The following is a 20,570-nucleotide window of genomic DNA, read 5'->3' on the forward strand; positions in this document are numbered from 1 at the left end:
ATGTATGGGTCTGTTTTTGCAGTCCCTCTACCACAAATAATATGCTAAATGCAGGAGAAGTCTACTCCAAATGCTGGGAGAATGGAGGAGGAACACTCAGCCAAATCTTAGGGTTCAGGGAGGCTTTGGGGAAGCCAAGCATTCCCCATGCCTAATAGCAGATGCTTGCCATGGAGTGATGAGCTCAGAGCAATTTGTGCACAAACTAAGCATGGCTAAGGACCACTGAAGTCTTCCCCTGCTGAGAGGCATGTGCACCTTCATACTGCTCTGTTTGGCTCTGGATCTGTTTGGTGGCTTCCATGCTGAATCATTTCTATGATTTCTTCACTTTTCATGCAGGACTTCACTTAAACAATGCCTGGATATCAACCCCAATTTCTAAGAGCTAACCAGTGTGAAAATACTAAAGTATTTACTAGAGTTCATGTGTCTCAATTAGACTTGGGGTTCAATAGTGGTGTCTTTGTGTCGGAGATCAGCGGGCTTATTAGAGTAGGCTTGGCCTTTTCTTTCTTTCACCAAATTATCTTCTGAAAGAGCATATTCTTTTGAGACAGATATTTTTTTCAGAACAAAGCTGATGTTCTGAGGATACTATATTTATCATAATCACTGCTATCACCAACAACATCATTACTCTTTTATTTTGGTCAACACCATTATTACCATTATCACCATCATCATTTCTGTAACTGTTACCACCATCATCATTATACCATCATCATCACCATCACCATCATCACCATCACCATCACCACCATCACCATCACCACCATCATCACCATCACCATTACCATCACCATCACCATCACCACCATCATCACCATCACCATTACCATCACCATCACCATCACCACCATCACCATCACCACCATCATCATCACCATTATTACCATCATTATCACTACCATCACCATTACCACCACCATCATCATCACCATCATCATCACCACCATCATCATCACCACCATCACCATCATCACCACCACCACCATCATAACTATCACCATCATCACCACCACCACCATCATAACTATCACCATCATCATCACCATCACCATCATCACCATCACCATTATCATCACCATCACCATCATCATCACCACCACCATCATAACTATCACCATCATCATCACCATCACCACCATCATAACCATCACCATCAACACCACTACCATCACCCCATCACCATCACCACCACTATCATCCCCATCACATCACCATCATCCCCATCCCCATCACCATCATTACCACCACTACCGTCACTATCACCATTATCCCCATCACCACCACCATTATCACCATCACCATCATCACCATCAATTTTATGATTGCCATTATCCTCATATGTAACTAGTATCCTAAAATTAGCTGGAAGCATAGACCAAAACTTTTAAGAGGAGGAAAAATTGAAAACCAAAATTCATGTGTGACTAGATTCATGAAAAATATAAATATAATAAGTCAAAGCATGAGCGGATGATGATGCTCTTGTAGGAATGATGGAGGAGGAATGTAGCTTGCAATAGGTTTGGACATGGAGCCAGGTGAGGTCAAGGCAGATGTGAGGCTAGACGTGGCCTGATCCTTGTTGATGTGGGATGGCAGAGTCTCCATGGAGCGGTGGATAGAATTCAGACTGTAGGGTGCCCCATGCTGTAGCCTGCCTGCCTACCACTGAGCTGCCCTTGCTCCTAGAGGCATCCACAGAAGTCAGGCCTTTTGCTGGACACCTGCTGTGTTTGTGATTAACCAAAGTAAGGAGCCCCTTTCTATAATGTTTGCTTGGAGAACTGGAATTTAAATCTGCACTATTAATAGAAGGGATTTAGCAGCCAATGTAAATCAGTTATGTAATTTTTAAATGGTTTCTTGGAAGAAAGTTGTCAATGGGGATTTCCAGACTGCTTCTTTTTTTCACTTTAGGAAATGACAAAGTTTCTGTTATAATGCAAGATTGCAGAGGAGAAAACATAGTGAACTCATCTCAAGAACCATTATGATAAGCCTACAATGTCACAGAAATATTTTCCTACCAACATAATTGCAAGGCAAACAGCAACTGTGAGAGCTGCAGTTGATAAGGCTGTTTGTTTTTAGATGCATTCTAGATTATCCAACCAGAGCTGATGTGTTGGAAATGCTCCTGAGGGTGGGGCCATGTTTTCTGTCCCTGATACCTTAGTCTGGCAGGCACTTTGGTGAAAGGTGGGAGGGAACAAGGAGCCTACATTTGGCTTTCTAAATGAAATCCATACCTCCACCCCACTCATTAGATGATCAGGTGACATCAGGACATTGCCACCTCCATACTAGGACCAGCACATGCTCTGTGATCCCACTGGGTTTTACTTACACATTCAAAGACAAAATTGTCATCAATCTCAAGATGGCAACCACAGAGCATTGGACACCAAGTGCATGTCCCTGGTCCCATGGCCACAAAGCTGGTGCTGGGCACACCTGTCTAACTGCTGAGACCCAGGAACATGGCTCTGGAATCAGGCTTGGTGCTGCTCTGCCACTTACTTGCTGTGTGGCCTTGCAAGATGAGGATAAATTCAGTTTTTGCCGCCTAGAGCTGTTGTGACAATTAAGTGAGATGTATGCACAAGATCTAGCTCTGGGAGCATTGCATGTACCCATTGATGCTTACCCATATTACTGACTGGAAGCAGCCAAGTTCCAGCACCCCAGGGTGCATCCTGCTCAGCTGTGCCTGTGCTTCAAGACCCCCAGGGCCCTTTCAGGCTGCAGGAATCTCATTTTCTGCGCTTCCTGCTGCGGGCTTTGGAGTCTCCTCCACGGCACCCCAGTGGTGAGGCATAGTCTTCACCTGTTCCTGGGGCAGCCCACTGGGCTCCCACTCCTCCAGCTCCTGCCTAGAGACCCCTTTCTGAGCCCTTTCAAGAGTTCTTGAGGCGTGGAGGGCATGAATTGCCAAAGCAAGGGTTCTGTGTGTTGTCTTCTGTTTTCACACTCCTGCTTGGAACCTCTTTTCCCACTAGTTCTTTGTGCATGCCCAGTTCAGACTCAGACCTGGACTGTTGTACCCCTACGTAACTTGTGGGTCTCTGACCCACTGCATGCTGTGTTCTGGGAGCAGAGAAGATGCGCAGTTCTTGGGTCTGCTGGTGACCCCTCTTCACTCACCATGGCCCCACACTCATGGGCCTTGTGCCTGGATACCTGCACTGCGTGGGTGCCCGGGTACCTGGGAAGGGTGCTTCTTCAGTAACAGTGAGTTAGACTCCCACCAACTTACCTGAGTTCCAGCTGGGACCTGAGTGAGTGATGCTGACCCTGGTCCATACCTGCTCAGCACTCCACGGAGATAGACAGAGTGCAGCTCTTGCCTAGAACCTCTGCTGCAAGCCTTGGGCTCTTCTGCCCACCTGTGGCCTTCGCGCACCTCTTTTCAGTCTTTCTGTCTTACCACTCCATCCCCTCGGCCTGACCGGCTGCGGTCCTCTTCCTGGCTCCTGGCCTTTCGCATGTTGTCAGAAGTTGTTGCATTTTTTTGTGCACATGAAAATGGTTTGGTGTCACGTCTGTGGTAGTGAATTCCCTGGTGCTCGGTTCAGTAGAGCTACATGAATCCCCAGGCAGCTGTGGGCTCCTGCTGGCCACGAGGGCCCTCTGGTGTGAAGAGGTGCTGTCCTTGCCTGTGGAGCTGGAGGCCCAGAGCTGGCCCCGGCCTCCTCTGGGGAGGGATGGCCCAGGAGCAGTCTGTCCATCCTTGCCTACTTTACGAGCCCCCTCCTCTGAACAGCAGTCCCCCTGCAGGTGTCTTGGCAGCAAGTGATTAAAAACAAAGAGTGGGGCCTCCAGTCTCTGGTGTGCAGAAGGGGCGGCCCACCAGCCTGCTTTCAAGGGGCTTCACCTAGAAGGGAGGTCAATGAAGGATGTGCTGCCCACGCAGGGAAGGGCCGTCCAAGTGGCCTTCATGGTGAGGTGTCGGTGTGTAGAGCCACCCCAGCCACAGAGCTTTCTGGAGCCTGGGCCCCTGGGCTCCTGGTGTGAGGCTCCCAGGCTTCCTGGCAGAGGAGCACTGCCTCCCAGCACCTCCCATTCCCAGGTGCTGGTGACGTCACTTGGTGTCACCCTGTGAGAAGCACCTCACCTCACTTAGCAGGCTTCACCCTGTCCCACCGGCAGCGGTCCCCCTGCATTCATGAATGGCCCTGGCCTTCTCACACCCCTATTTGTTTTAAGGACATGTCATGGTGCCCCCCCCCCGCCCCACAATGAATGACTGCCATCTGGGCAGGCTCGCCTCAGCTGAGATTCAGTCACACTGTCCTTTTAAATGCATTGGTAGGAAAGAATCAATGGGTAGCCTATTGTGGGACCTGCTTCTCCAGCTAATGATGACCATTAAATCCTTGCAGTGTGGCTTCCAAAGTCAAGTACCCTCCACTGTGGTCTCTTGCCTCATGGCCGGATTTTGGTATTTTTAGGGATTTTGTTCAGACTGAAGGAGGCCATGACAGTGCTTGCTTCTGCATGTTGGGAGCTATTGAACCTGACTGGTCGGGGCTGCAGGAGGAAACCGCGGGTGGATCGCAGGCTGTTTCCGTTTCCTCTGCTGGGGTCCCGGGTCTTCCTCCCCATCCTCCTCCACTTCGGCTTCTTCATTCGGCGGAGTGTCAGGCACTTCTTTTAATGTCACATTCTTTATTCCAAAGAGTTCTCCTTTAATGTTCGACTAAGCATGTGCTTAAGGGGTAAAAAAAAAAGGCAAGTAAGCACAAACAGAGCCATCTGAAGTCCCGCGCAGGAGAGAGCCCTGCCAACTCACCTGTGCCTCGGACTCCACGTCGCTCCTTCCCAGGCCGCCACCCACACCCGCATCCCTAGATGACCTCATATTTGCATACTCTTTTACATCCGATCCATTGATTTGATTTGATTATATGCTAAAAGCATTATTTTTAATAGTTGCAACCGATTTGTTTTGTGGATCTATGACTTACTTAACCAATTTGGCCTCGAGGGGCCTGTGAGTTACTTTCTGTTTCTTAGAGAATTAACAGCACAGCTCCGACTGTGCACATTCGGTTCTTTCCCCCGTGTGCACACGGATGTGCCAGGGCTGCCCTCCTGAACGGCCGGTCCTAGTCCGGGGGCTGGGTCTCGCCCCACATTCCCACCCGTCTCCTTCGGAAGCAGGCTGCTTCTTTCAAGTCGGCACTAGCCGCCTCCGTTGTGGTCTACTGGCCTTTCTCATTCTGGTCCGCGTCTCATCTCTGACTGGAAATGAGAGAGAAGAGCTCCGAAGCTGGCCCACCTCTGGGTCGAGCCCTGCAACCTGTCCTCCTGATCCTCCTCCCAGCCTCAGGGCCCCACGGCTCCTGGGATTCTGACACTCGCAAGCTGCGCGGTGAGTGGTGCTTCTGAGCGCAGCGCAGGGCCGGAGAAGCCTGGTCACCAGGTGTGCTCTGTGTGGGGCTCTGCGCGGGGCCATGTGCTGCCGTCACCTGGCGAGCATGGTGGGGCCTCGGCTTTGTGCCAGTCCCTTCCTGGGCGTTTCCAGGGTCTCCTGCAGGTGTTAAGGCACATGATGTAGTAGACATTTGTCAGTACCCCATAATTTGTTTAGCTCTTTTGAAATAAAGATTTCATGATAAATAAAAAAAAAGGTTTATTTGTTTTGACAAGTTCATGTGGTACCTTTGTATTGTGCCACAAACATGTCATAATATAAAGTGGTCCCTGCAATTAGCTCGGTGGTACTATGACTTTAAAAATGGCTGCTTTATAATTTTTGACAATTTGAAACTCAACCAAAGTGCTCCCTATAAACACCCTGAGTTGTGAGATGACGTTTCTTCGGCTTCGATGGGGCAGGAGCCCAGACACAGCCGCCATCCCTCAGGATCACCAGCAGTAATGAGCAGAACGAGGCCCTCGGTGTCCAGACCCAGAGCGGGCAGGGGGACGGGGCAGGACCGTGGCCCTCCAGTCCCTGGGCTCCTAACGCACATGTGTCTCTCAGGAGTGGAGCAGGGGTCCTTGTGCATGGTGAAGCATCGTGGGGCTGCCTGGCCCTCCCAGCAGAGCCTCTTTTGTATCTTGGCCTGGACTAGTGGAAAGCACAGACTTATTGCTATTTCTAATCATTTCCTCCAGAATTTAGTTTTTCTTTTTTTTTTTGGTTGTTATTCTCTACAGTTCTGGTGCCACTCTAACGTTGATTGCAACGGTATCCATTCCTTTAGCTGATGAAAAGACCCCTTCTCTTTGTTTCTCGTGTTTTCTCTGGGTTTTTGGGACCCTGCAGGTTACCACTAACTGACTTTGCCAACCTACACAGTACGGAGAAGTAGCAGCAGCAACAAGAATTCTCTTGCTCTAGAACAAAACCAGAGCACCTTGCTTGCCGGTTTCCTAGGAGGCTTGTCCTCTGAGATTGTCAAGTAAAAATAGAGACCGTGTTATTGTCTGTGTTTGGCAAAACGTCTTACTCACTTAACATGCTTTAAAAATAATAACATCAGTAATAGTGCAGCTGAGTCGTTAACTGTCTCCCAGTTCTTTTCCCACCGAGTTCAAAGCTGGCTCCCTCTCTCTCCTCTTCCCACATCGCTGCTTCCAGTGGCATTTTAATGAGTTATTTTGGTCTAAACACAACACATCACAGTGCTCTTCATATACGCACCTTATTTATATCCACTAACAACCACTTAAGGACGATTTTATTATCTGCACTTAGTGGATCTGGAGATGCTCACGTTGCCACTCTGGGGCTGAGACAGGTTAATTAACTTATCAAAGGTGGCACACTTAAGAAATGGCGGAACCAGGATTTGAACTTGGGCCGTGAGGCTCCAGGGTCTGACTGTTCCCACTGTAGCAGCCACCGTACCGTACCACGGTGGCTCTGGGCCCCAGGTGCACACAGCTCATCTGTGGAGGAGGGTCCTCTGCTGAGGAGCTGCTCTGCTGGTGGTCACGCCTGACCATCTCAGGCATGAGTGTCACATTTTGGAAATAAAACTCTCTGTTAGCCAGTTCAGGGACCGTGAGCCGTGTTTCTCATCTGTTGTGCTGACCTGTTCTGTGAGCCACTGCCGGGTGCCGGTGTGCTGCTGGGAGTACCTCTGGGGGGTGGAAAGGGTCTTCCTCATTCTCTGAGGCCCAAGTACGTTACAGCAAGACAAGGGGTTCTGTCCTCGTGGAGCCCAGGTCTGAGGGACGGTGGATATGTGCTGAGGGTAGGAAGAGCTGCTGGAGCCCCTGGCCCACCAAGGCCCAGGGAGGCCTTCTGCAGAGGCCAGGCGGGTGAGCAGGAGCACCCAGCTGAGTGGGAGTCGGCTCTGGCAAGAAGGGCACCACCTGCACCGCTGCCGCTGGTTCTCCTTCCCACCCACTGAGAGCCTGTCCCACGCACTGCCCTCCTGCCCACTGGCCTGACTTGAGGGGACAGCGGGCAGCTCTTACTGAACCAGCTGCACCTCCAGAAAGCAGATGACAGGAAAGGGCTCGAGAAGGCGCTGAGGACTGCTGCTCCCACGTGCGTCCGGGGCCGCCCCACAGCCTGGGTTCCCCTAAGTGGCCAGTATGTGAACGAAGCCCCTCCTCCCACTCCTCTCCTCCTCCTCTTCTCCACTTTCCTCTTCAAGACAATTTTGAGTCAGGGAACCTGAATTATTGAGATAACACGTCACTCCAAATCCATCATTCGGATCTAAAATGAGGGTTGGCGAGTGCATCTCTGATAAATTTTTTTTTCTGCATAGACTTGACCTTGGGCTGCATTTCTATTCTGTGAATCTGAGCAAAGTCAGGTGCTTACGAATGTCAGGGCCTACGCTCTTACTAGTATGTTGGGTGGTCAATCCCAACGGCCAGGTAGTGGGCCTGTGACCTCTCATGCAGCCCAGGGAAAGGTCAGGAAGAGCATACTGCCCTGGTGTGCTCATTGCTTGATCTAACTAGGCCTGCTTCCTAAATAGTGAAGCCCAACAGAAACACAACCGGGTATGGCTACGTATGCCCACTGTATATACAAAGGTGCACAGAGCTCTGCCTTTCCCTGGACCTGCACCTGCAGTGATACCTAAATCCACATTGTGTCCACGTAGCTACCTAGACACAGGTGGAATGTGTAGGCTGGAGAATCAAGAAGCCAGGGAGGAGAGACCTCACAAGCTGTGCAGCTGTTAAGTCTATGCTCAGCATTTGAGGGTGAAGCCGAGTTTTTGTGTCCACTTTCACTGTATTCAGGATACGATGCAGGTGAATGTGTGGGCGACCTTGGAGACGGCTCTGTGCTCCTCTGTGTCCTCACCTAGATGGAGCTGGTGGGCTACCAGGACTTCCCAGGTCCGGGTCCCATAAACCTAGTGGCCCTGCACGCTTGCAGGACACTTTGGCTTCCCTCTTTGGGCATGTCCTGTCAGACCTCTGCTTGTGTCAAATCACATGAGCGTTATAGGAAGACTCTGGTGATTCTTGGCCTTCTCCACTTTCTCTTCCATTCCTGAAGCAGGTTGCTGCTCAAAAGGAGTCAGAACAAAACGAGGACAAGCACCTCCTGTTTGTCCAGGCTCCTCTAGTGGAAGAAAGCCCTGGGAATCACAGTGCTCCTGCCCCAGGGCAGCCGTGAGCCAGAGTGTGTGTGGAGGGAAGGGGTCAGCAGCAGGGTTATTCGCGAACCTGTGGGTGGATGTAGCAGTGCACACCTCAGCAGCACCGTGAGGTGAGCGGGAGTGTATGAGGAACGCCCGACTCCACACGGAGCCTCGGGCGGTGACATCTGGTTATTAGTGGCAGTTGGGGCTGGCAGGCTGTTCGGCCTCTGTGCCAGCCTTCACACCTCACTAAGAGCCCTGTTCAGACTGGCGTGTGGGACCCCCGACCTCCAGCTCCCTCATTTCCCCCCTCTGGCGGGATGTAGTATCCCAACAGCTCCCTTCTTGGTGATGGAGAGCAGAGCCTGGCTTGGCCCTCTTCTTATTTCTGTATTCTGTGGACGCCACCTGCTTCTCTCTCATGCCTACCTGCCTCGAGAACTAGGCGAAGTGTTTATCCCAAAGAAACCTCCCCTGTGGACACGCTGCGGGGTTGAGCTGTCTTCTTGGCCGTTCAGAGGCTCGGGGGCACCACTGCAGTAGATGCTCCTAGCAGCCCAGCAGCCTGCAGCCTGCTCCTGTCGCCCACTTCCCCTCTTTACCTGGCCACCTAGGGATTGTCCCTCCAGACGCCGTTCCACTTGGCCACAGAAGTGTATTCCAAGAACAAAGGAGTTGGGGGCAGGCCTGAGAAGGAGGCTAAGATGCAGCACGCCAGCTAGCTAGCAACAGACGAGGCTGAATCATCTGTGGAGAAGAATCGTCTTTTATATGGTGCCACAGGGACAGGACTCAGATCCTGAGCACAGGACCAAGGCAGGATCATCCCCTCTCACTGGGCGGAGGGCGGGATTTTCTCTTATTTTTATTGTAGTTCTTTTGTATTTAATATACAAGAGTTTGACAAAGTACTACAGAATGATCATCTAATAATATCCATTTTACCCCATAAAATTATTATATCCAGTCTTAAAATGTTAAATATGTCACTATTAGAAGAGTGTAACATAAAACTCAGTTTATAATATTAAAAATCGTAACATGACACAATGTTATCAATCACATTTCCTGGTAATATTAAACTTTCCTCATTTTTCTTTAATTTTGCATTTTTAGTGTAACAAATTGAGATTTAAGCAGCAGGCTTTTGTTCCCAGTCTCCTGGCAATGAGTGGCAGGAACGTGATCCTCGGAGTGAAGACAAAACGTACCTCCGGAACTCCTGATACTTAAGACTGTTTGGAGTGGAGTACCGAGATCCCAGCTCCCACCTTTAACGTCCCGGCAATGACACAATCTTTGCATTTGACCACTTTGAATACGCGCGGACAATTAGAGAAAGGCCTGAGTAAAGTTGTGTATCCTGGAAGAAATGGAGATATCGCTCTTCAGAGGTCTCTGTTTTCTCCTGGTGGTTTCTTATGAACTCTGAATATCTTACTTTAAAGGCAGAGCAACCCGTCAAATTTGGAGTTTCTATTTAAAAAAAAAAATAAACATGTTAATATCGCTTAGCACAACTGCCTGTCTCTCTGAACATGTCCTGGAAGATTTTTTTTTTTTTTGGCAAATATTATTTTTTAGTTGTGGTTGGACACGAAACATTTATTTCATTTGTTTATTTCTATGTGGTGCTGAGGATCAGACTCAGGGCCCCGCATGTGCTAGGTGAGTGCTCTACCGCTGAGCCCCAGCCCCAGCCCTGTCCTGGAAGATTTAAATGGCAAAATCTTTCCCCGCGAGTGCTGGAGATGTCTTGGTGTGCTGACTCGCTGCTGTCAAGGGAATGGAGCTGTGACGATAGGAGTAAAGTCACTGTTCCTTTACACATAAGCAGAGGGACGTCTTCTTACAAGTTTTCACCTGGGGGTGGATGGAAGACGGCTACCGCGAGGTTCTCAAGACTCGCAGCTGTCCTGAGCCAGGTTCCCCTTGGCAGTGAACCCTGAACCCCACTGTGGCATTGCTGTCCAAGCTGTGCACCAGTTCCGGGGTGGAGCTGTCTGGCTGCTGAGCCGGGGAGCACTAGCTTCCCAGGAGAAAGGCCCTCTTTGGAAGGTGTGGGTGGGTCTCCGGTAGGTGCAGCTCTGATTCCTTCTCTCATGGCCCAGAATGAATGCGCGTCAGCTCCCCACGCGGAGGAGCCCCTCATTGCAATGTTTGCGTCAGGCCTTCTTCCTCACTTCTTGAATGCACCTGTGCCCTCGCGTGGCTGGTTCCTGTGTGTCCTTGAGGATTTCACTGCTGTCTGCAGCTGTCCGAGGGTTAGCTGTGGAGGCCCGGTGAGCTCTCCTCCATTGCTGATAGTTCTTCTGCAGAGAGGCTCTGTCCCTAGAAACTCTCGTTGTGGCACAGGCCTGCATGGGGACAGCTACCTCTCTTTTATAATTGGATTGGAACGTTTTAAGGCACAGGACCCAGGTGGCCTGCCTTTCTGGAGAAAGTGTCCCCTCTGGAAACTGGCTATGAGCCCTGAAGGACTTGGACTGTTGCACAGATTCACTGGGCACCTACTAGCACCTGCGTCACTGTTGGACAAGGGAGAGGGATGACAAAGGGGCCACTGCCTTTCACATAGTCTATGAAGAAGGGGTGGTTTTACTTTGGGGATGCAGAGGGAGAGGCAGTGACTTGACAGGGAGGGGCAGTGTGTGTCTGCAGAGCTGTGAAGGAGGGCATGGGGTGTCCCCAAAACCCAAGAGGTGTGACAAACTGAGGCATGGTATGGGTGTGCAACTTAACTGAGACCTGTTGTGTTGGGGACACTGGCAGCATCCTCCGACAGCCCTTAGGTGCACCACCTCGTGGAACCCTCTGGACGGTGGTGTTTTCAGTGGTGGGCTGAGGGTGCTGGGTTCAGATCAGCTCCTGGCTTCTCCTGACTCTGAGTTTCTGATCTACCACATTTCAGTTCACGACCTAGTTCATGAATTCAGGGCCAAATTCATGAGAAGCCATTGATAACTCCAGGGAAGGGTTTACCTTAATGAAACCAGTCCAGACTGCAGGTTAAAAACCATGTTCCCCTTGCACCCGCCCAGGGGGACATGATGGGCAGTTCAGTTGGCTCAGCCTGTGGAGCGAGGGGGTATGGATTGCTCCACGTTTTCTGGTACAAATGCTTCAGAACTGAGAACAGTCAATCAGAGAAAGGCTGTCTGGCACCAGGTGAGCTGTCTGTGGCCAGGGAAGAAGGGGAAGTTGAGTGGCCAGCACAAAGTGGGGCTCATGACTTCTCCCAGGTGGTTTGCTCAAGATAACTAGTCCAGTCAACTAGTGAAAGGCACAATAACCACCCAGGCTTGGAATTCAATTTGGGTATAAAAATTATATTCATGGCTCTCCTTGTGCATTTTATGGGCTATTTGATCATAAAGTAGAGTTATTTCATGGAATTCTCAAAGGGCTATTTTATATCTTTTGTGCACACAAAGCCAATGAAAGACGGGACGAAACAGTATCCACTGAATGTACTGTGTGATAGTTCTGTGCTTCCACACTGGTTATTTCCTTTCTGGGTATGAGAGGTTTTTTCTTTTTCTTTCTTTTCCCTTTTTGAGAAGGGGAAGGAGGTAAGGGTGCTTTGGGTACAGTAGTGTAACTATTGTCGTCACCCTGCTTGCATTCGCTCAGCAAACACCTGAGTGTGTAGGGAATGAGATGAGCCTGCCTTCTTGCCAGGTCTTTACCCCACCACTACCACAGACCTAAAATAATGTCTATTTACACTTAATTTTAAAAATTGCCTCAGCATATGTTGGCAGGGCAATTCTAATGAAGGCAGTCTTTTCATAGGACTTGGGGCATGGTCTTTGATGGCAAATATTTCAAGTGGGTGACAAAGTGTCGGTCCAAAATCTATCTGCATAGGACTTCTCCCAATGTGCTCAGCCAAAAGCAGCACGGAGCCACTGCTAAATCATCCTAACGAGTTAAGGATAGTGTGTGGCTTTGTTTTCTGAAGAAAATGCATTTGTATCTGTTTCTAAAACTGTCAGGGATCAGTCAAGTAAATATTCCCATGGAAGAAAAGAATACACGTTCGTAAGACTCCATGGGACTTATTTCTCTCTGTGATGAGACGAGGGATGTCCAGGACAAAGCTGTGGTACAGAATTGAATTTCTTTTTGAGCGCCGTTCCCACCAGAGTCCTAACTGATGTGGGAAATAAATAACCCCTCCTCCCTTTCTGAGTTAGTGCGCAGACACCTTCATCAAGCCCACATGCTGTGCAGAATGAGCCACTTTCCATTTGCAGGCTAGGCTACCAGCAGTTAGACTCTCCACCACGGAGACCTGACTGGGCTCCTGAAGGAAGAGGCCAGGGTCCCGCCTCAAGTGGGGGTGACTGGGAGGTGCCTGGGGGAAGGCTGTCCTAGGCTGCAGAGCACAGCCTCGTCTGCAAGCTGAGCCTCGAATCCACTGCCGTAAGGAGCTCTGGGTGACGGTGCTGCTCTGTTGGCCCCTGTGCTCCCTCCAGTGCGCCCAGCTCTCTCCGCTTGGGGCCCTGCAACTTGGCTTCTTTTCTCTGCCCTCTGTACCCTCCCCCGCTATGAATCTTTACTGACCATCATGGAGGCATTTTTTTTTTCTTTTAAGCAAATGTTAGAGCTTCACTTTTATGTCTAAGAGAACAAAACAGCACAGTTTCATGCGTGTATTCCCAGGACTGCATGTCTTTGGGCTTGCGATGGAAGCTGAACTTCGGTCTACGTCTCTTAGACCCTCAGCAGAGAAGACGGCTCCCCCATGCTCAAGGTCATTGTCCTTGCCTGCTTTCGTAGGGTGATGCTGGTGGGCGAGGTTCTGGGCCCGTCCTCTCAGTGTGCCCGCAGCCTGTCTTGGAAAGCGGCTTTGCTGTGGATGTCTGACGTCCTGAGAGGAGCTGTGCTGGGGCTGCATGCTGACAGGGCCACAGGTGGCTGGCGAGGACAAGGTCCTGTGTCTTGGTCTTGGTCTTGGTTTGCTGATTTGGCCAGATACTTATTATGATTCTTTGCATGAACATTTTCTATGATGTGACTCCCCACCGTTCTAGAAGTTCTCTGGGGGTGGAGAATCCCAAATGGTGGATAATCCTCAGGCTGTTGTGTGTTTTTATCTGTGTTTTTAGTAGGTCCAGGAAGACCACAGATCAGATAAGATGACACAGCCAGTCTATTTCACATGAGCAGGGAATCGGCTTTTCCACTGTCTGTTCTCGGCCTTTGCCTTCCGCAGGCCAGGGCAGGGTGAGGCTCTGTGGCACTAGCTCCTCTTCAGAACGAGCCAATCTTCTGTGTAGTCCACAGAGCCAGGAGGCAGACATGAGGACAGAAGAGGAGAGAGGAGAGACCATCTTTAACCTCCTCATGACTTAGAGCTTTGGCTGGGGCAGACCTGAGTTCAGATTCCTCTCCTGCAGCACTGATATGGTCATGGCGTTAGGCAGGCTGATTTCTGTCCCTGAGCATTGGGATCCCAGCAATGGCGGACGTCACTTACACTGCTCAATAGTAGCATACAGTGGGGGCTAATACATGGTAGCTGCTTTTACTTTGCAAACCTGCTTTCTGACTGCAACTGATATGCAGAAGTTAAAAGACAGTCTGAATGCTTCTTCTGCCAAAGTGAAGATTCCCTTCCAAGGTCATTGGTCTTATTTCAACCATGCTTGTTTCTCCAACTAAACTCAAAGATCCCCATCTTCTAGATGCTAGGAAGACAGGGCGACTCATCAACTCGTACCTGCCGCTCTCTGTTCCGTGGGATGGAGAACAATGTGGTGTTGCTCTGGCGAATCATTTGTTCACAAGGGTCTGGGTGGATGATGGGTCTGAAGCATGGAAGAGTTTTTGAGAAAAGAGGAACTATATTGGAAGATGAGGACAAAGAAATGACAGGTGACAGAGAAATAGCAGGTCACGAGGAAGGACTGAAGGAGAGAGTGAGGGGACAGTGGAGCATGCGTGGGTTCTGTGTTGGGAGGAGGTGTGAGAGGGATCAGTGCTGCACATTCCACAGGCCACACCCACTGCCTCTTCCAGCCCAGCTCTGCTCTCACTCTGGGGGCATCTGCCCCGTCACTGTCCCGTGCAGAGAGTGGAATCACACATTCCACCTTCAGGCAGAGTACACAGCTTAAAAATATGACACAGAGAATTCTCCCTTAAAAAAAGCTCACTCTCACGAGACACCTCTCTCCACCAAACAGATTTTAAGTGATTTTCAAAAATTTGGGATGGGAATCAGGCTGAGGGGAAATGCTTTCTGAAATTCAATGTTAGCTAGCCGCCCATGCGTCCAGCCTCACAGGGGAAATGAGTTTTGGAAGACGAAAACAACGATACGTGCGTCTTTCCAAACCGCAGTGCAGTGCAAGTATCAGACTAAGGGAGATTCGTAAACTCACGTGCTCCTGGGTCTTAGTGGCCCAGGAACCCATAAGAAGGCAGGGGTCCACTCCCTGGCATGCTTGGGCCATAGCTCACGGGCCTGTGTGCTAGGTTAAATTTTATTTAACCTCTTTGTCGCAGTGAGCCAACAGATTGTTGAGCCACTGCTAACACTGAGGTAGGGCCTGTACTCAGCGCCCAGTCGGCTAGGCAGGGTGAGACTCGGCACAGAAGTCTCAATCAGAGGAGTAACATGATCCATGGAATTAAGAGAAGAAAACAGATACTGATCATGCAGTGCAAACAAGAGATGCTCCCTTATTGTTGGAGATCATGATTGGTGGTCTCTTCCTATAAGGCGGTGATGCAATAATTCAGTGATGTTTTTAAAACTTCCGGGAAATTTCCAGCATTTCAAATCCTACTGAGGCCATTAAGTCAAGACTAATTTGGACATGAATATTTGTCTTCTACAGAAACATATAAATGGGATCAGACGGTCAAGGTAGTTCAAGTAAGTGGCAGCTATTAATTTCACTGGAAGGCCCTCCCTCGGTTGGCGCTCCTGGTTTGAAAGGCTGGTCCTTCTCCGGGGGTTAACTGGCATCCTGCTAATGGAAACACTCCTGCAAGACAGAGCGGTGGGGTTTAATGCACCCTGCTTTGCATGCAGAGTTCACGAACAGTCTAGACTAAAGGCAGATGAATTCACAGCCCCTCCTGGGTTTCCAGGGAGGGCCGCTCCCACTGCAGCATGTGTGTAAATAGGGTGCTCACCAGAAGCTCTGGGCTCCAAATGCCAAAAAAGGTCACAACCTGAAGCCCCACTAATGTGGGGGTGTAGGTGTACACTGAGGCCCCTTGAATGACAGGGCACGTGGAGTATTTTGCATGAAAAATGACCTCTAATAAGAGCCCCTGCTCTTTCCTATCCCAGTGATGATGGTGATGAAGGGTGCACGTGGGTGTATCTACTCCTGATCAGAGCATCGCAGGGGAGCAGGCTTCCTTCAGGAAGAAGGAAGAGGAAGCGTCCGACTCAGAGCAGTTTCTTCTTCTTCTCTTCTGGGCTTCCCAGTGAGATCCAAATAGAAGGCAGAGCGTGGAGTCTGTCTCAGAGGCGTCTCTTCACGGGGCCGTGATTTCCTGGAGTCTCCTCCAGAGCCTGTCTCAGAGGCTGTTCCTGTTACAGGGCTGGGGCCCCGGGAATCTGAAGCAGCAGGAAGGACCCGTCATCCCGATACTCTGATCAAGTCAGAAAGAGTTCAGCCATGCCGCACAGAGTGACAGGCAGAGGGAAATGGACACTCTCAAGGGAGAGAGGAGAGGGACAGAGTGCCTCTCCTGCACTCGAGCTTTATTGGAGATCCCAGGGAAGTTTCCAGAGAGTCCCGCCCACGTCCACCTCCTGACTTTTGACTGACAGCCGGATGACATCAGGCGTTCAATTCCCCTCTGCCCTGACAACCGTGGGTCACTTTGACCCATGCTGACTGGTTCTAACTGGATTTTTTTAACCATACATTTGTGCAGATTTTATGGTTAGAAGGAATTTTCCTTATCCTCCTGAGTTTTGGGACCTGGTCTGTGAAAAGGGTCACAAAGTCTCCGCCTTCAGGGTGATGTGGTTTCTTCTATGCACATTATTTTGGGCCTGCATTTCTCCTGCAGGTAACATTTGCTGAGGAAATGTGGCTGCAGGTAAATTGCTTCTAGGACATGAAAGCATGCGGGTGTCAGCACAGTGGGCCATTTTATAGAGCTATTCCCTTAACCTCAGGTTCCCACCATAAGCACCTGTCTGTCCCCTATCACTTCCACGGTGCAGGAGTCTGTTGTGTGATCAGATCAAGCAGGGCCAAGAGGGCAAGGTGTGTCCTCAGCCAGCACAGATCCACCCCCCACCCCGACCCAGTAGGGAAACACCCTTCCATGCGGTCTAGTTTTGAATCCCAGCAATCTCAACATGGGTTAGGAAAGGAGTGATCCTGGGTGTTCTGCTACCTAGTTCATGTGGCCAGTGCCATGTTCCGTCTCCCAGGGTTCAAAGCTGCACCACTCCTGGGCCCAGGATCACACTTGACAGTTTCCAAGGAAGGCATTGTGGCATTGGGCCTAAATCTTTGCAATTTAAATCTCTCTGCTACCCAGTTCAGCACTTTGACACTCTGGGATTGATCTCCAATGAACGATTCTGCTTGGGCTGTGCATTTACACCCCAGTCCTTGCACACGCCCCTTCCTGCCATGGGTCTGAGTGTCCGGGGCTTGCCTTTTTCCTAGTGAGAGTCTCTCTACACATCCACCTGCTCTTGTTCTCTCTGAGTGGCTGCTGTGCTTGTTAAACTTACTGTTTGAATTAAAAGGCCTTCTTTTACATATTTAGCAAAACCCCGTGTGTTTCTTGCCTGAAACCATCCTCAAGGCACAGGATCTGGGAGCCCATCTGGAGGAGAGAATATTGAAGTGGCGATGATGGGTGCTGGGGCTCTGGGTAATGACACAGGCCTTTTGGTAAATGGTGGCCTTGGAGCCTGAGGATGGGGTGGGAAGAAGGAACCCAAAGGTCGGGTTTCCTTAGGGTGCTACCTCACAAGTCTCGGAGGCACTCTCCTAAGCACCCGGGCACCGGTCAGCCCTGATGGCCACCATGCATCCTGACCTGTCTCCGATGTGCACAGCCTCCAGCTGCCTCCTCTGGCCAGCCTCCCAGCTCACCTTCCTCTGCCGCCCGCCAGCATGGTGTCTGCAATGCAGATCTAACCCTCCTGCTACCCCAGTGGTACCGTCTAGCTTTAAGGTTAAGTCCTGGCTCTTTCCTGCAGCGAAAGCATCATTAATCCTAGGGCATTAGCCTGCTGTGTAGACGAATCTCCTCTGACCTTCCCAGTGAGATTCAGGATCCCACTGTATTCTCCCCAAATGCAATTCTCTCAGCTGGCTCTAGTGTGTTTTCCGACCGCTAACCGGAGAATTCCTTGCTCGTTTTCAAAAGCCAAACCAAACGCTGCCATCTTCATCAATACCTTCCATGAAGGGTGACCCATCCCGACTCCAGAGCCGACCCCGAGGAGAACCAGGTGGGGCTGTGGCCCCTCAACATGTCACTTGTGTCCTTCGGGAGCACACGAGTGTCTTTGAGGACGGCAGTTTGGGGTTTGGCTGTTCCGTTCCTCACGGGGTCGGCCATGTCTGCAGGGTGGGAGCTCCAGCAACCGTGGCCCCATCACCCGTTTGGCACCAGCATCGCTTTGCTGTTTCGGGGAGGCTTGGCGATGCTCTGGGGTCCATGGAACTGGGGTTATGCCGTGCTACCAAATGACACCAACCCAACCCCACTGCCAGGATCTCCCAGCCGACCACACAGCCGTCCAGCCAGGCTGCGATTGGAGCCTCCCCTGAGGTGGTGGTCTGCAAAGCTGCATGGTTGTCCAAGCACAGCTGGGGCGAGAAGCCCGAGCCTCTGTTCCTTCCAGCCCTTGGTGCTGGAGCACAGCCGGGCCTCTGCATCCCGGTGACCTGGTGCCCCTGTGGCCTGGCCACCGCACAGCTCTCCTCAGAGGCACATCCCCATGACAGCACCGCAGGCGAGATTGATGTGGCACTGTCTCTACGAGGGCCATGCACCTCCCGGTTCCTGTGCTCTGTGGTCGGTGGCCTAGCCCCAGGGCCACCCCAGAGCGTTGCACCCCTCCCACTTGTGACATCAGATGTGGTCAGTGAGGACTCAGTGGCTGAGGGAATCCCTGCAGATCCTGAGCAGAGGGATGGAGACCAGTGAGCCCTGGGAGGCTGGTGTCCTTGTGGGATGGAGGTGAGTGGGCTGTGGGAGGCTGGTTTCCATGGGGGTGACTGGAGGTCACTGAGCTGTGGAGGCCGAGAAGCAGCAGACTGGCTCCTGGATGGTAGAGCAGTCTACCCAGCCAGGGGGCTGCTGCCCTGTTTTGTCTCCAGGGCTCCCCTCCTCAGCTCCATCTGCACAGCAGAAAGTCACCAAAGTCACCACAGTGTCCTCACTGCATGCATGGATGGAGAACCACCGTCAGCCTTGGCTCCAGAGGCGTGGGGCCCGCAGAGGCTCCCCTGTGCACCAGGGCTGCACGTGCTCCTGTCCTGGCCAGTGACGCTGTAGTTGTGGGCTCCTCGGGGAGAGGAGTCAGGTCACCAGCCTCGAGGGAGCCCAGGAGACAGCAGTTGGCTTCCCAACTGAAGCTGCACTGCAGTGACGTCGGAGCAGACGCATCGCGGTCATCAGCAGGACCTGTCAGCAGGCACTGTGTGCCCTACGGGGGCTTGGAGGCTGCTTTGACACCTACCACTTTCCTGGGTCCGGTCACACCAAAACAAGTGTGGCCTGAAGATGCACGCCAGAGGTCTGTGCCAAGAGGAGGGGCTGTGTGAGGTGGCCCGTGTGGGATGCAGGGGGCACGGGGCGGAGTGAGGCCAGGACCTCTCTCTCCTGAGAGCTGCAGCGCTGGACTCGGGCAGCACCTCAAGAGGAATTAAAACCCCAAGCCACTCAATATCTGGCTTGAACAGACCAATGCAGGGAGTGTGATTTGCAGCAAAGGGTGGTCACTTCTCTGCTGGACAGTGGACAGCAGCTCTGGCGGTTCTGGAGGGCAGTGGGTGCATTTTGGTGGAGCATCCAGAAGCCACAAGTGGCACTCGGGCTGGACATTCCAGGGACTCTCTGTCACTACCCAGGTTTGGTGGTGGACTTGTGACTGCTGGTTCTTTAGCCCGCGTCCCCTCCTCCAGGCACATGACATCTGCGCCCTTCCTCCCCTCCTTGCACTGGGCATGTACTGGGCTGCCCACCTCCATCCTGAAGCACGACACCAGTCCCAGGTGTCCTGGGCCAGGTCACCCTGGAGGTAAGTGGGTGTGAGGCACCAGACCCAGGAGCCTGCTGCTTTCCAGGGGCCGCCTGTGTGGTTGCCAGGTTCTTTCCTCCAGGCACACACAGACCTTGGGGCTGTGGGGTCAGGCCGGGGAGGATTTCCCATCCTGGAAAGCAGATTTTGGTGGGGTTTCTCTCTTCCTGCTTTTCTCAGCAAAGTGGTCAGTTATCCTCCCAAATGTGAACCATATTAAATAAACCATGTTTTTCTCCACTTATTTGAAGTCTAGTTTTTGATTCTGAGACCTCTGAGAAACTTCCCAGCTCAGGCAGAAAGAGTGGCAGAGAAGGCAAACACGGAGATGTCCCCAAGGTGCAGGCTCTGCCATCGTCTCACCTGCCCGGGACTTGACATTGCTATGAAATTATGAGCTGAACACCCCCCACCCCACCCCCGGAGCCCAAGCCCTGCCCGCTGTTTCTCTTTCTGAACCAAGTGATTGAAACACAGGTAAGGAGTGGGAGGGAGGGCGTTCCTTCTGGTCAGGGGAGGGGTACGGGAGCCTCTCTGCTGTCCCCTATTTCAGTGAGAAAACTCCTCTCGGTATCTGGATAGGCGCCCCAAAGTCCTCATGGTGTCCCCCATGTGCAGTCCCATCCACAAGGAGGAGAGGACCAGCTGTGAGCCACTAGGCCCTGTCTTGAGCCTTGGTAAGTTTCCGTGAACGCTCACCAGGTCTCCTGCCAGGCTGGGCCCAGCCAAGCACCCTGAGC

Source organism: Marmota flaviventris, chromosome 16, assembly GCF_047511675.1.
Source record: "Marmota flaviventris isolate mMarFla1 chromosome 16, mMarFla1.hap1, whole genome shotgun sequence".
In the NCBI taxonomy this organism is placed as follows: domain Eukaryota; kingdom Metazoa; phylum Chordata; class Mammalia; order Rodentia; family Sciuridae; genus Marmota; species Marmota flaviventris.